A 14,251-nucleotide genomic window follows, 5' to 3' on the forward strand; every position below is an offset into this window, starting at 1 on the left:
GGTGCCCGCTCCAACGCCACGGCTCTCATCCCCGCTCGCCCACCCCCCTCCCGAGGGGCGGCCAGCGCGGGAGGGAGGCGGGCGGAGAGGCGGCAGGCTGGGGGCGCCGAGAGATCGCTGCGCCAGGGCGGCAGATCCCTCTAAGACGGGCCTGACCATGGCACTTCTTTAGTTTCGCTTTTTTTTAATGTCAGATCACCAACATCCATAGAGGTGAATACCAGGTCTAAGGCATGTCCTCGGCTATGAGTTGGACCAGACTTATTCAGGGTCAGCCCCATGGAGGCCATGCTTTCCACGAAGTCCCGAGCGGCCCCTTGTAAGGTCGTGTCGGCATGGATGTTAAAATCCCCTAGGACGACCAAACTAGGTGACTCCAGGAGAACATCCGCCACGACCTGAAGCAGCTCGGGCAGGGAATCCATGGAGCAGCGGGGAGGTCGGTACACCAAAAGGAATCCTGTACTGCCCCTATTGCCCAACTTCCAGAACATGCATTCAGAGAACTGGGTCTTCCCAATAGGACGCCTGGTGCAAACTAATGACTTCCTAAAAATCACTGCAACCCCCCCCCTCCCTGCCCACAAGGCCTGGGTTGCTGTGCGTAAGAGAAACCTGGTGGACAAGCAGCGGCAGGAACAGGCCCATCCGCTTCATCCAACCAAGTCTCTGTTACACATGCAAGGTCAAATCCTCCATCCACAATCAGGTCATGGATGGCAGTGGTTTTGTTCATCATTGACCTGGCATTACACAGCAGCATCTTCAGGTCATGTGGGTATCCCTTGCTGAATCCAGTATCCGTCCGGTCAGGACCAGACCCAGAGGCAGGAATAGTCCTCAGACAACGACTAAACCTGCCTCCTCGGCAATGACATGGTCTGGTCTTAGCGTAACTCCTCCTCCTGCCCGTGATCACTGAGATCGGTTGTCCCAGTGCATCCCCCCCTGTGGAACCTTTCCCAGCCATTTTGTTGGCCGGGACCCCCTCCCAGGCAGCCCTGACCCCACCCCTTAAGAACAAAATAAAACCTATATAAAAACAGAAAACAAAACACAACAATACAAACCAAAAACTATAAAAATTACAAATAACCAAAATTAAACAAAACTCAAAACCCCACCAAACTTAAAAAGATGAAAAGAAATAATAATAATAGAAACATTTTAAAACATTTAAAAAAGAGCTGGGCAGCAGCAGCAATGGCAGCAGTCCTTTTGAGGCCTTGTCAGGCCCCGCCCTGGGCCAGGTGGTGAGTGGCAGGAACGGGGCCCTCAGACACTCACACAGGGGAGTCCTCCTGGGCAGCAGTAACCTCACGGTTGTATTGTTCTTTGCCGTTTATCCCCTTTTGAGTTAATTCCTGTTCAGGCCTTCCCTTTCTTACTAGTTAATTTATTATCCCGGCCGGTCACAAAATCTATCCCCCCCTTCATTCCTCCCCTTTCACCTCCCACCCTCCCACCCCGTTACCCCCCCTTTCCCCTTTTCGCTTATAGCGAAACGCACACAGTTTTCCTCGTGTTGCCCTTTTTCCTCCTTGGGGGCATACTGGGGAGGCGCGTCGGGGTAGCTTGCTTTCTCCGCCATTGGCGGGTCGCACCCGCGGCCTCCTCACGAGGAGACTGTCGACGCAGGCCTCCCGCCCTTCACGCCCCAGCTGAACACGATGCGGGCATGGTGCTGAGGCAGCCACCCCGCGCCGCAGCTGTTTGACGGCCCCCGGGTTTCGTCCCGGCGCCGAAGCCGCCTTTTTGTTGTTGTTGTTGCCAGGAAGCCTCTGAGTCCTTCCCCGTACCTCGGGGGAGGCATTCCTGGCCGTTTGCGGCCCGCAAGCTCCTATTGCGGGCTGCGTCATTCAGGGGGAGCGCCATCTTGGGAGTGTGATCTCCCTGTGTCCTCCTGGTTTGCTCCTGCGGCCACCTAGTGGTGGCAATTGGTACCCCAGGCAAAAATTTATTGATCTATTGATTTACAGTATTTAAATTTAAATTTATTGGTCTTTTAATTTTAATTTGCCTCCAACCAACCAGATTTCTTGATAGGCTTTTGTTAACTGTTTGGACTGTTTTGTTAAGCGTGTTTGCCTTTCATCAGTTAGAATGGCGGCAAAGGACATGGAGGCAAAAAGAATAATTCGGGGCCCGTCGCAAGCTTTGCGCACACGCACGGACAGCAGGACGCTGGGCCGCGTGGAAGCTTTTATGGCTTCTTTGGCCAGTGATCCTGCGACCTTGGCCCGGTTCAAGACAGGCATGGAGGGGCTCATGCGTAGCTCAACCCCACAGAGCACCTCCCAGGCTGAAATACCCCAGCCTGATAGGGAATCATCCCTTTCTGCCTCCTCGTCAGGTGAGGGTGATGATGATTTTGTCCCCCCTTCGGGGGTTCTGTCATCCGCCGTGCTGGCCACGGCTGTGGCCTCGACCCCTATCTCAGAACAGGGGGTCACGGGACAAGGGACCGCAGTTCCCAGTCGCTCCTCGGCCAAGGGCGCCAAACGGCCACGCAAGTCCAAGAAAGGCGTTGGGGCGGCTGCTTCCTCACGACTCTCTCTTACTCCAGTTGCTGTAGGTCCAGCCCAGCAAGGCCAAGCAGCCGCTGCCCAGGCAGCAGGCCCAAGTTCTTCCCAGCCTGGCGCCGCATCTCCCAGAAAGTGCCAACGGAAGTCGGTCAGTGGCAGACGTAGCAGCCAGAGGAAGGGCACCCCGCCAGGCCCGAGTGCGAGTATCGCCGCCGCTGCAGCCTTCTTCCCTGCACCACCGACTCCAGGTGCATCGCAGCAAGAGCCTGTTTTGGACTCTTCACCCGATGACAGCCTCCCCATCCGTCCTAAGCCTTCTTCAGGAGGGAAGCGTCGACGCAAGCATTGCTGTGGGCACCGCGCCAAGAAGGGGCGCCATGCAGACTCCTCTTCTATGTCAGGTACTTCCTCCTCCAGTTCTGATGAGGATGTGGGGAGCGAGATGAGGCTCTATTGGGGATTTTGTGAGATGGCCTCGGGTCTCCCCAGCTGGGCGTTGCAAAGAAGTGCTAATTCCCACAGGGCCAGGTACGGGGCCCCGCTGGAATATCTGGGGGGTGTCCCGGTCCCCGACCCCATCGGCTCTACTAACAAGGCCAAAGACATCATCCCGGGGTGCCATCTTTCCTCCAGGATGAGGAATAGGATCCTTGAAGGTCGCTTTGTCGACATATTCAAGCTGGCTCCCCCAGACGATGGTCACCCAGATCTTGAAGGGTCAGCCGCTTCTTCAAAGAAGCGGGCAGGCGCAGCAAAAACTGAGCAGACTTTCGAGCGTTGGCTCGATTGTTTTCAGGTATTTGCCAGCGTGATTTCTGCCGCTTGTCCCAGGAGAGCCCTCCATCTTTGGGTCTTTCAGTCCATCGTTAGGATGGCATACGCAATGGCTGGCGAGGCGGCAGCCATTACATATGATAAAAAATTTAGGACCAGGGCCCACAGGATCACCTCGGCCCACTGGAACCATATGGACATAAATGTGTGGTCCACTTATGTGGCACCGCACATCCTGAAGAGGGCCCCGGACCAGCCTAAAGCTAAGCAATTCATACAAAAGATAGCCCGTAGGTTCTGCTGCTGGAATTTTAACAAGGGAACCTGCCAACGTTCCCCCTGCCCGTTTCCTCACATATGTGAGAAGTGCGGGGGGCCACACACGGCACCGTCTTGCTTTCGGCCTGGGCAGCCCTTTAAAGGGGGAAAGGGGGGTGCCTAGCAGTCCACAAAATCCACCCGCCAGCCTGCGGCCAGTTCTGCCAAGTAATGCTCTTAGTGAATTGGTTCCTGCCCCGGTCCGCCTCCAGCCCCTTTTGCATTGGTTATCCCTTTATCCTAAAAAAGAGGCAGCAGATTACCTGCGGGAAGGTTTTTCCCGAGGTTTTAGGATTCCTGTATCCTCTGAACCCTTGGCTCATACTTCTGCTAACCAGAAGTCGGTAAAGGGGCTGCCTGATGTGGCAAGGAAGAAAATTGGGAAGGAGATTGTGCTGGGCCGCATGGCCGGCCCTTTTGCGGTTCCCCCATTTTCTAAGCAGCATCTTTCCCCATTGGGAATAATACCTAAAAAGGCCCCAGGCGAATTTCGCTTGATTCATGATCTTTCGCATCCTAGGGGCAGTGCTTGCTTCAGCAGCACATATACTAAAATTGGAACGATACAGAGAAGATTAGCATGGCCCCTGCGCAAGGATGACACGCAAATTCGTGAAGCGTTCCTTATTTACCCGTTGCAGCGGCTAAGACTGAGGGCCCGACTACCCGGCTGGTCTATTTGGGTATCCTGTTAGACACGGTCGCCCAGACGTCTAGCCTGCTAGCCGATAAACTCGCCACCCTCAAAGAGGTGATAGTGGAAGTCCTTCCTCTTCCCAAATTGACTTTGGGGGCAGCTGCAGTCCCTTTTAGGTCATCTGATCTTCGCCTGCCGCGTGGTGTCCCCGGGACGTCCCTTTTGTTCCCAGTTGGCGAGACTCACGGCAGGGGTAAAGGCGCCACATCATTATATTTGTCTTCCCCGTGAGGTGAAGGAGGACCTTGGGAATTGGTTGGCATTCCTTCAGCAATATAACGGGATATCCTTGTGGCAGGAAGTCTTAAACCTCCACAACGATTTCCAGGTACATTCAGATGCTGCAGGTTCGCTGGGCTTTGGCGTATACTGGAAGGGCCGTTGGTGCGCCCAGAGTTGGCCAGAGGGCTGGTTGGGGGAGAACATCATGCGGGACTTGACGTTTCTTGAGTTTTTTCCCATAGCCATGGCTGTGCACATATGGGTTCAAGAGTTCAGAGATCGTCGAGTCTGTTTCTGGACCGATAACCAGGCGGTGGTGAGCGTACTGGCAAGGCGGTCGTTGCGTTCCCCTAGGGTTTCTGCCCTCCTGAGGGTTTTTGTATTGCATTGCCTTCGGCAAAGCAGGAGACCCTGTTGTTTACTGTAGCTTTTCCCCTGTCCTATTTGGCTGCCTTAGGGGTAGGGGGTGGTGGTCTTCGAGTCCACCCAGTCTGGTCCCAGGGGCTTGTTGCTGTCAGATGTGACGCTGTCGCCATCAGAAGTCACCCTTACAGTTAGGTATTCTAAGACTAACCAGCAGGGTAGGGGGACCCTCATTCGATTGCCGGCGACAGGGCAACATGGCCCTTGCCCTGTGTGCGATACACGTAAGTATTTGGCAACCCGGCCGCCTGGGGATGGCCCAATTTTGGTGCATGAGGGGGCCCTTCCTTTGCCCAGGCAACAATTCACCAGGGTCATGCGCACGGCCATTGCGGCCTGCGGTTCCTTGGCAGCTAATTATGCCCCTCATTCCTTCCGCATAGGCGCCGCCACGACAGCTGCACACTGGGGTTTGTCAGCTGATAGGATTAAGGAAATAGGGAGATAGAGGTCCACTGCCTACAAGGGGTATGTGAGACCTCAGCCTTGACGTTTCATTGATACTGCCTGTTTTCTGTTTGCAGGTCCAGTACCCATCCGTGTGTGGATCGTCGGGCACAGCATTGTGCACTGGGCCGGTGCCAGGGCATGGGAAACGGGGCTTGGTGTTAATCTTGGACTTTTCCCAAATTTACGTATTACTTGGTTGGGTAAGCGGGGCATGCTGTGGGATGAGCTTGTCCCTCTGGTTGAAAACCGGGTTTTTTGGTTGGGTCCCCTGGATATCTTGTTGATTCAATTGGGGGAGAATGACTTGCCCCGAACCGGTTGTCGCGCTTTGCGCTTCCGGATTCATAGAGATTTGAAAATTTTGGGGGCCAGCCTGCCCAACACAGTGCTGATCTGGTCACATTTGCTGCAGCGAGCTTCCTGGCGGGGAGCTCGATCCATGGCAGCGGTCAATAATGCGAGGAGACGAATCAATGGCATTGCGGTGAATACAGTGCGAGCTCTGGGGGGTACTGATATTCCGCACCCCGGCATCACCTTCCAGTCCACCTCCCTGTTTCGAGGGGATGGTGTTCACTTGTCCCCTGAGGGGAATGATTTGTGGCTGGGAGCAATAGCTCGTGGCATTAGGGTTTGGCTTGAAGGGTGAGTGGTTTTGGCGGGAGCCAGTTGGCTCTGGTGGCAGTTAGGCATTGGTTCCTGTGTGGATTGCTGGATTGGGCGGTACCCGTCCAGAATCATGATGATGCTGGGAATTCCGTTAAAGGAATCCGGCGACTCTTATGCTTTGTCCAAAGCCCCCGGTAGGGGTTAGGGCCGTGGCCGAGTCCCCGGGACCATGGGGAGAGGGAAGTGTGTTGCCCCCCGTTCCTTAACTCTCCTCAGTGGCATTCTCCCAATCGCTGGATTTAGGCCAGCCTCTGTCCCGGTAGGACAGTAGTCTGAACCAATGCCTACGCAACCACTCACCGAATTTTTATTTACATAAAGTTGTGGCCCTAAATTATTGCCAAAAACCCAAACAAAAATTATGTCTCCTGTGTCAAGTCAATGGGGGGGTGGCTTGAGGTCCTCGATACGCAATCGGCCTTCAAGAACAGCGGAAGGTAGCATATCTAATCTGGCCAACGTAAAAGCTGGTCTATATTTTGGAATAGTTAAATTGGACAGGTATGCCGCCTGGGAGTCCAGGTAGGAGGGGGGAAGATGACTGTACCATGCACTGAATTTCTTAACGATGGCCAGGTTATTTTGCTGTTCGATATTCTTCAGGTGCTGTTTTATGAGGCTTTTTGCCTTGAATAGGCCCATTGTGAGTAAATGCTGTGCATGCAAGCCACACGAGAGGAGTTTTTGGTGTACAGCAGGGGTGTCAAACTCAAATTCATCGGGGGCCGCATCAGCAGTTTGGTCACCCTCAAAGGGCCGGTTTTATCTGTAGGACTATGTGTCCACTCCGTGCACTACTTCAATCATTTTAACTCAGGGTGAAAGGAGAGCACGGTGGCACTGGTGTAAATCATGGCCCTTCTGATAGGACTAGCATACACAAACCCATTAATTAGTAAACAAGCACCATGCCTACTGAATAGTCACCATGTGAGAAGACCCAGGCACAAAGCAATCTGTTACATGCAGGAGGGAAGCTGAAGGGCATTTTCATAAGTGATGCTATACAAGCCTTTTAAACCACTTCTGAAACCGAATGTGAGACACAAGCTTTAAATCGGATGTGCTTGTGGCTTTCCAAGGTGACACAGGTTTCACACTGCAAAAAATGGTCTCGGTTGAGTGTGAACCAGCAGAATTGGGGGTGCAAGGGAACCCACGTGTGTGTGTGTGTGTGTGTGTCTTATTGGTTTGCTTTATTATGTATGTTGTGCTTTTTCATGTCGTGAACTATCCTGAGATCCAAGGGCAGCAAACAAATTTAACAAATAACAATAACAACCATAACAACCCCAAACTTTTTCCTCAGGGCAAACCCCGTCGACGCCCAGTAAACTCGCTCCCCATGCAACATGCATAGCTGTCAACTTTTCCCCTTTCTAAAGGGAAATTCCCTTATTCTGAATAGGATTCCTCGCAAGAAAAGGGAAAAGTTGACAGCTATGAACATGTGCACCGTGCAGTGGTGTAGGGCGAGGGCAGGGCCACCAGCGGTCTACCTCCCAAGGTTGTTGTGTTGAAGTTGAAGCAGCAGCAGCAAAAGTGCGCCATGGTGGGTGGACGAAAGAAGGAAGGAGAGGAGAGGAGAGGAAAGGAAAGGAAGGAAGGCAGCTTCTTGGATCTATCCGGTCTTCAGCTCCATCTCCCCGGCCCTCACTCACCTCGTCGCCCCACTTGAGCACGTCCTTGTGCCTCTTGCCCACTGCCCGGTAGATGTGCAGGAACTGGAGGATGCCGTGTTTGTGCACGTGCTCCGCGTGGTGCTGTGTCTTCTCCCAGCTCAGCGGGGAGCCCTGCGACAGGAGCCCCATGGCCCCCCGAGGGAGCGGCGCAAGGGCGCGCGGGGAAAGGGAGGAGAGCCGGCCGGCAACGCCAAGGAGAAAAGCTACCTCCAGGCGATGACGGTGGCGGCAGGAAAGAGGAGCAGGAAGGAGAAGGATCGGCGCCGGCTGCTACTTCTCTCTTCCTCCCCGCCGCGGCGCCTCTTTCTCCGCGAGGCTCCTGGAGGGGAAGCGCCTGTGCCGGCTGCGGACGGAACAAGAGAGGCCAGCTGCGCGGCTGTGTGTGTGTGTGTGTGTGTGTGTAGATGCAGGGAGGGGGTGGTGCTGGTGACCATCCCGGCAGCAGTGGGGCACGTGATCAGGGGAAAGGGGAAGGAGGTTGCTCTGTGTGCGCGCGCCTGTGCGTGTGTGCTTGCGTGCGTGCAGTGAGCATGCGCGCCCTCCCTCCCCGGTGCGGGCGGGCGGGCGCCGGGAGGGAGGGGGGCGTGCACGAGCCACATGACGAGGTCTGGCGGGCCAGATTAGGCCCCCGGGCCTTGTGTTTGACACCCGTGGTGTACAGCTTTTTCCCATGAGCTTTTGTGTACATCCCGTGTGACTAGATGCAATAGCCCAGATGGATTTAGATTTAGACGGAGCCAGTAATTTAGTGTTCTTTGCCAAGCCCGTGTTTCAACAGATGGAAGGCTGGCCTCAAGACGTAGAGCCGCATTTGGTGCGCATGGTGGAATGGCAAAGATCTGTCTTAGAAATTTTGATTGGACTGTTTCCAGGATGCTACACTGATTCCCCGTCCAAATTGGAGCCCCGTAGAGTAATTGTGCCAGAGGTTTTGCTTGGAATACCTCTAAGGCTGCTGGGATATACCTGCCTCCCTTTGTATAGAAAAAGCGCGACAGAATCTTAGTGCTTTGGGATGCTTTTTCACTGGCATATTTTTGATGTGCCACCCACGACCCTGTTGACTGGAAGACGATTCCCAGGTATTTGAAGACCTTGACCTGCTCTATTATCTGATCATCCATTGCCCATCTGTGTGTTCTGTGTCTCCTAGCAAACACCATAACCTTAGTTTTCTGGCAGTTCACCACCAATTGTTCTCTCCTGCAGTAAGCCGAAAATTCCCTCATCAATCTTTTGAGGCCAATTTTAGTTCGTGAAAGGAGAACCACGTCATCCGCGTACAGGAGCACTGAAATTGGTTTTTCAGCCAATTTGGGGGCATGGAACTCCTGGGCTGTTAGGCAGTTGATCATGTCATTGATGTATAAATTAAATAGGCCAGGGCTAAAATGCAGCCTTGTTTGACCCCTTTGGTGGCTGTAATAGGGCCGATGAGTTGCCCATTAAGTGATGTTCTTACATAAAGCTTGGTATCTTTGTAAAGGCAATTTATCAATCCCAATAGTCTTTATCAATGCTAGTTGCATTCAGTTTGGCCCAAAGTCTGACTCGTGAAATTGAGTCGAAGGCCGCCCTCAGGTCTATGAAGGCCGCGTATAGCACCCCAAGTGTTTTTTTTGACATATTTATCGATGAGGTGTGCGAATACAAAGCAGTGGTCCTATTGTCATTCTGCCCTGTCTAAACCTGGCTTGCTCCTCTGCCAGAATTGCCTCAGATTCCACCCAGTTAATTAATTTAATGTAAAGGTGTTTGGCATATAATTTGCTGGGTATAGGGAGGAGACTGATGGGCCTATAGCTCGCCGGGTCTGACGTGGGTCCTTTCTTATAGATTGGGATGATTATCGCCTCTGCCCAGCAGTCAGGGATTATGCCTGTAGAGTCGATGTAGGAGAACATTCTTGCCAATAGGGGGGCCCACCAGCCTATATTTGCCTTCAGGAGTTCTGCAGGTATATAGTCTATGCCCGGAGCTTGGTTGATCTTAAGTTGTGCAATTAGTTTCGCTACCTCCTCTGCAGAGACTGGATGCCAAGATGGTAAGTCCCCTGGCTGAGCACCTATCTCTTTTTGTTGGGATTCCTCATCCTGATACAGAGTTTGAAAATATCATCCCACTCCTGTGGTTCAACCATGCATATGGGCCCATTGCGCTCCTGATCCAAGAGGCCCGAGATAGTGCGCCAAAAACAGGTGGTATCTTTCTCGTTTGAAGCCTTCACTAAACAACCCCATGCCGTTCTCTCGGCTTTTTGTTTTTTCCTCTTTAGTGTTTGTTTGTAGTTTCGTCTTAAAGAGACGTATGCCGCAAATAGAGAGGGTGCTCCGGAGTTTCTATATTTGCGGTATGTTAGTCTCACTAGTTTCCTTGCTTGTCTACACTCTGTGTCAAACCACCTCGCTGAGTCTTTTGCCCTCTTTGTGGAGGTTCTGAGGATTTGTGATGTTAGGAAGCTTTTCAGCCTCTCAGATAGCTCTTTGAATAGGTCCAGGGCCAAGCTCGCAGCAGTAGCTGATACGATGGCCGAATGGATGGTCTTCACTTCTTCCGAGTGAAGAAGATGGACTAACTCGGTATTGAGGATGGGAGTCCATTTAATTCTTCTAGGTACAGGTAGGCTCAGGTTGGCGGTGGGGATGAAATATAGATTAGCCATAGGTTTAGTAAGAGGTGGACCATCTAGTGCTAAGGTTAGTGGTAGATGGTCACTCTCAGTGTTATGCCCCACCTGGAACTTCAACACAAGGTTATAGGCAAATCTTGATATCAATATATAATCTATGACACTTCCTCCCGCCTTTGAAAAGTGGGTATATTCCCCTGGGCGGTCCCCTACTTTGTTGCCATTTAATATACTCAATTCCCTTCTTTTTGCAACCTGGGCTAAGCATAGCCCTGAGTAGTTACATCTACTGTCTCTGGAGAGTCGTGTGAGACCTATGTCTGTTGTGTTTCCAGGGTCTTGGATCTGGTTATATTGACTGTATAGGTTGTGATCATCTGTTCCCATGCGTGCGTTGAAGTCCCCACCGATTATAATTGGGGTGGATGGATAGGAGAATTCAAGGGGCTCTAGGAACGCTTCCAGCTCTTCCCAGTTGGCTTTAACTACGGATTTCTTTTTACAGGGGGGCAGATAGACATTGACCAACAATAATGCTTCTTTCCTTAGATTGAGTAAGACAGCCATTGCTAGTGAATTGCAGCTTGGTAGGACCCTTAGGGAGTGTTCTAACTCTGTGGAGACAAGACTGGCTAGGCCTCCGCTTGGCCTGCCTCCCCTTAGGGATGGCGTGGCGGGCAGAGAGTGGCAGCAGTAGCCGTTAAGCAAGATGGGCTCATTGTGCCAAGTCTCCTGCAGGAAGATAATATCGTATTGCTTTAGGAATGTTATAAATTGTTGGTTGTTTTTCTTTGCTTGCCATCCTGCGATATTCCAGGACAGCAGCTTTAATTCCCGGCCCCTCCGTGGTGTCAATTCATCCATTCCATGCAGTCCAACAGTCCTTTTGTGTCTAAAAAAACACTCCCATTGGATCTGTCAGTGGGCATCTGCTTCATAGGAGGGTGGTATACCTTTGCTCTTGGTATAGGGTTTGAAGTTTCAGGAGTAGCTGTTTCATTGGGGGAGAGCTTAAGGTAGCCGATCCATGCACTCGGGATGTCGCCGCCTGATTTAATTCTGCCTTCTCATAGACCAGTGGGGGCTGCACTTGAAGTTCCGAATCTACGCATTTGAAGGAGCCTCCCACCGTCCTCTTATCCACTGAGCACTTAGGGGATATGGGCCATATATATGGGCCCTCCGTAGTCTTGTCATGGTCCTCCTTTCTGACCAGTCTGCTTCTCAGTGTGTCCAGTCTTTTCAGGATTTCAGTTTGAGCTGGTGGTTGTAATTTCCAAAATCGATTTATTAAGGCATCCTCTTCTGAGGAGACAGAGTCCTCTCTGGCACTCAAGTGTGATAGACTCTCTGGAGGGGCAGTGGCTTCCTTCTTGAGTTTTAGGTGCAACGTATTCTGCATGCTCCCGCTTTTGCGCTTGACTCCTATTTGTTGCTGATATGATCTACCTTTTTGTTCTTCTGCTCCTGTCCTCCTTTCCCTCTTGGCTGCCAGTAGGGGAGGTTGGTGGAGCTCTGTTTTCAAAGGTTCTTGATAATTCTGTTCTTTCTTTTTAAATAGATTCCTTATTCTCAGGATAAAGTTAACCGTGTTGTAATCAGTAAAGGTAATCAGAGCTCGTACCTATTGTCCGTCTTGATATAGATATTCTATATCGGCTATATGGTGCTGGAGGAGACTCTTGAGAGTCCCATGGACTGCAAGAAGATCAAACCTATCCATTCTCAAAGAAATCAGCCCTGAGTGCTCACTAGAAGGACAGATCCTGAAGTTGAGGCTCCAGTACTTTGGCCACCTCATGAGAAGAGAAGACTCCCTAGAAAATACCCTGATGTTGGGAAAGATGGAGGGCACAAGGAGAAGGGGACGACAGAGGATGAGATGGTTGGACAGCGTTCTCGAAGCTACTAACATGAGTTTGGCCAAACTGCGAGAGGCAGTGAAGGATAGGCGTGCCTGGCGTGCTCTGGTCCATGGGTCACGAAGAGTCGGACACGACTGACGACTGAACAACAACAACAATATCGGCTAGATCGTCTGCTTTAACTACCCCCGGTAAGATACCGTTTATGATAGTCAACAGATGTTTCACACGGTCTATCCCTATGCAGGGCCCAGCGGTTTAGGATAGTTTGAGAAAACAATCATTTTTGGGTTTAGGACCAGGTTTCATCCATTCTTGATACATGGGGCTTGGGAGTCCAGTAAAGCATTCCAACAGTGTTAGGTGCCCCTAATTCACTTCTATTCACAATTGCAGCGGGAGCCCTAAATAGGCTCGGGTCAGGAGTGTCTGGAGGAAGATTTATTTCTTTAGTCAGACTGGGGGGACACAGGGGAGAAGCATCCATGGAAGAGGTGCTTTCTTTGGGTATACTCAAGGATTTGCTCTCACATCCAGAGTCACATTTGATCTTTGTCGAACCCTCTTTGCCAGTCTCTTTGATGCCTTGTACCTTGGATTTTTTTTGTTACGGGTAAGGAGGAGGATGGTAGTAAGTTAAGAGTTTCTGCCACTGTTTTTTGCTAATGTGTTGAGTTCTTCTGGACCGCTTTATGTTTTGATATTTTTACTTTTCTTCATTTGGATCTTCTCTTGCTTGGTTTGACATTGCATAATGTATGGGTTCTAGCATCTGCCTCAGGGACGTGATCTGGTACTCTATCTGTCTGTTTAAAATTGTCCACAAGCGTCAGGAGTAACCCATTTGTTACTGCTAAAAAGTTTTTAATATTGAGAAGGTCCGTGCAAATCTGTTGTACCTGGTTCTGCAACTGGTCACCCTGCTCTTCCGTACTATCAGCACTCACTATGGGGCCAGTGTCCTTGGTGTCCTTGATGTCCTTGGTGGTTTTTCCTGGGTTTTTGCGGTGATTTTTGAGGTTTAATGTCCTTAATATTGAACAAGTTACTTGTCATGTTGTTCTCGGCTAGAGCAAGTTCCTGTGCCAAGCTCATAGAATAGCTTGTGCTTTCATGTTCAGTTTGTAAGTCTTTGCATGGGATTGACCAATCCAGTGCTGAGGGGTGACTTCTTTTGAAGTGAGCTCACTCTGGGCGCTCTTGTCCCTTCTTTGTGGGAGAAATAATTGGTGATTTACTTTGCCTCCTTTGGGGCCCCTTCTCATCCTGGGCGATGTTAACACAATTCCCATATCCTTACAGTGCTTTCTGGTGAGGACCATCTTGGGTAGGGGCGGAGGGTAGGGAACAGAGAGTAAATAGTTGGTAGCAATTGCTGGGTCTCTTTACTTCACATTTGCAGTTTTAAGGCTTTAGCCGTGATACTGTTGGCTGTCTTATTAAAGAGTATCTCTCCACCAGTTTACACCTACGATCCGGCTTTCTCACCTTTGACGGTGCGGAGGCTTCTGTAAGTCTTTCTCCCCAATTAGTTCTTCTTCGAACATTCGCTGCAGAGCAGAGCAGCTTAATCAGTGGTGCGGCGTCGGCCACAGGATGATGAACCAATAAAGCAATAAGTCAGCAATTAGGGAGGCGAAAACAAAGACCGTAGTGGGATGATAAGATAGTCAGTGGTCATTAAAACTATAAAACTATATTTAAAAAAAGGATTCCTGGAGGGCTTAAAAACAGTTTAAAGTCTTGATTATGGGCGGCGAGGCTGACTAAGCTGCACTCCTCGTCGCCATCTGGGAAACTGGCTGCCGTGTTCACCCCCCACTGCAAACAAAAAGGCAGCACCAAAGGGAGGACATTATTGTGACTTTATTGCATTATATCAATATTTTTAAATGAATTTGTCATCGTTTGTCCTATTTATATGCTGCTGTCTTTTATGTTAGAGATTGCAATAATGCTGTTTGTGATTATTGTTACAGGTAGGTAGCCGTGTTGGT

The 14,251-nt window shown here is 51.0% G+C and overlaps 1 non-coding gene across 1 annotated transcript; it reads left to right on the top strand.

Moving 5' to 3' along the window:
* The first annotated feature begins 4,142 nt into the window (after window positions 1-4,142).
* LOC117053532 lies at window positions 4,143-4,249 on the top strand. Its single transcript, XR_004427403.1, has one exon. It is a non-coding gene; the product is annotated as a U6 spliceosomal RNA (small nuclear RNA).
* Window positions 4,250-14,251: the final 10,002 nt, after the last annotated feature.

Source organism: Lacerta agilis, chromosome 9, assembly GCF_009819535.1.
Source record: "Lacerta agilis isolate rLacAgi1 chromosome 9, rLacAgi1.pri, whole genome shotgun sequence".
Taxonomy (NCBI): domain Eukaryota; kingdom Metazoa; phylum Chordata; class Lepidosauria; order Squamata; family Lacertidae; genus Lacerta; species Lacerta agilis.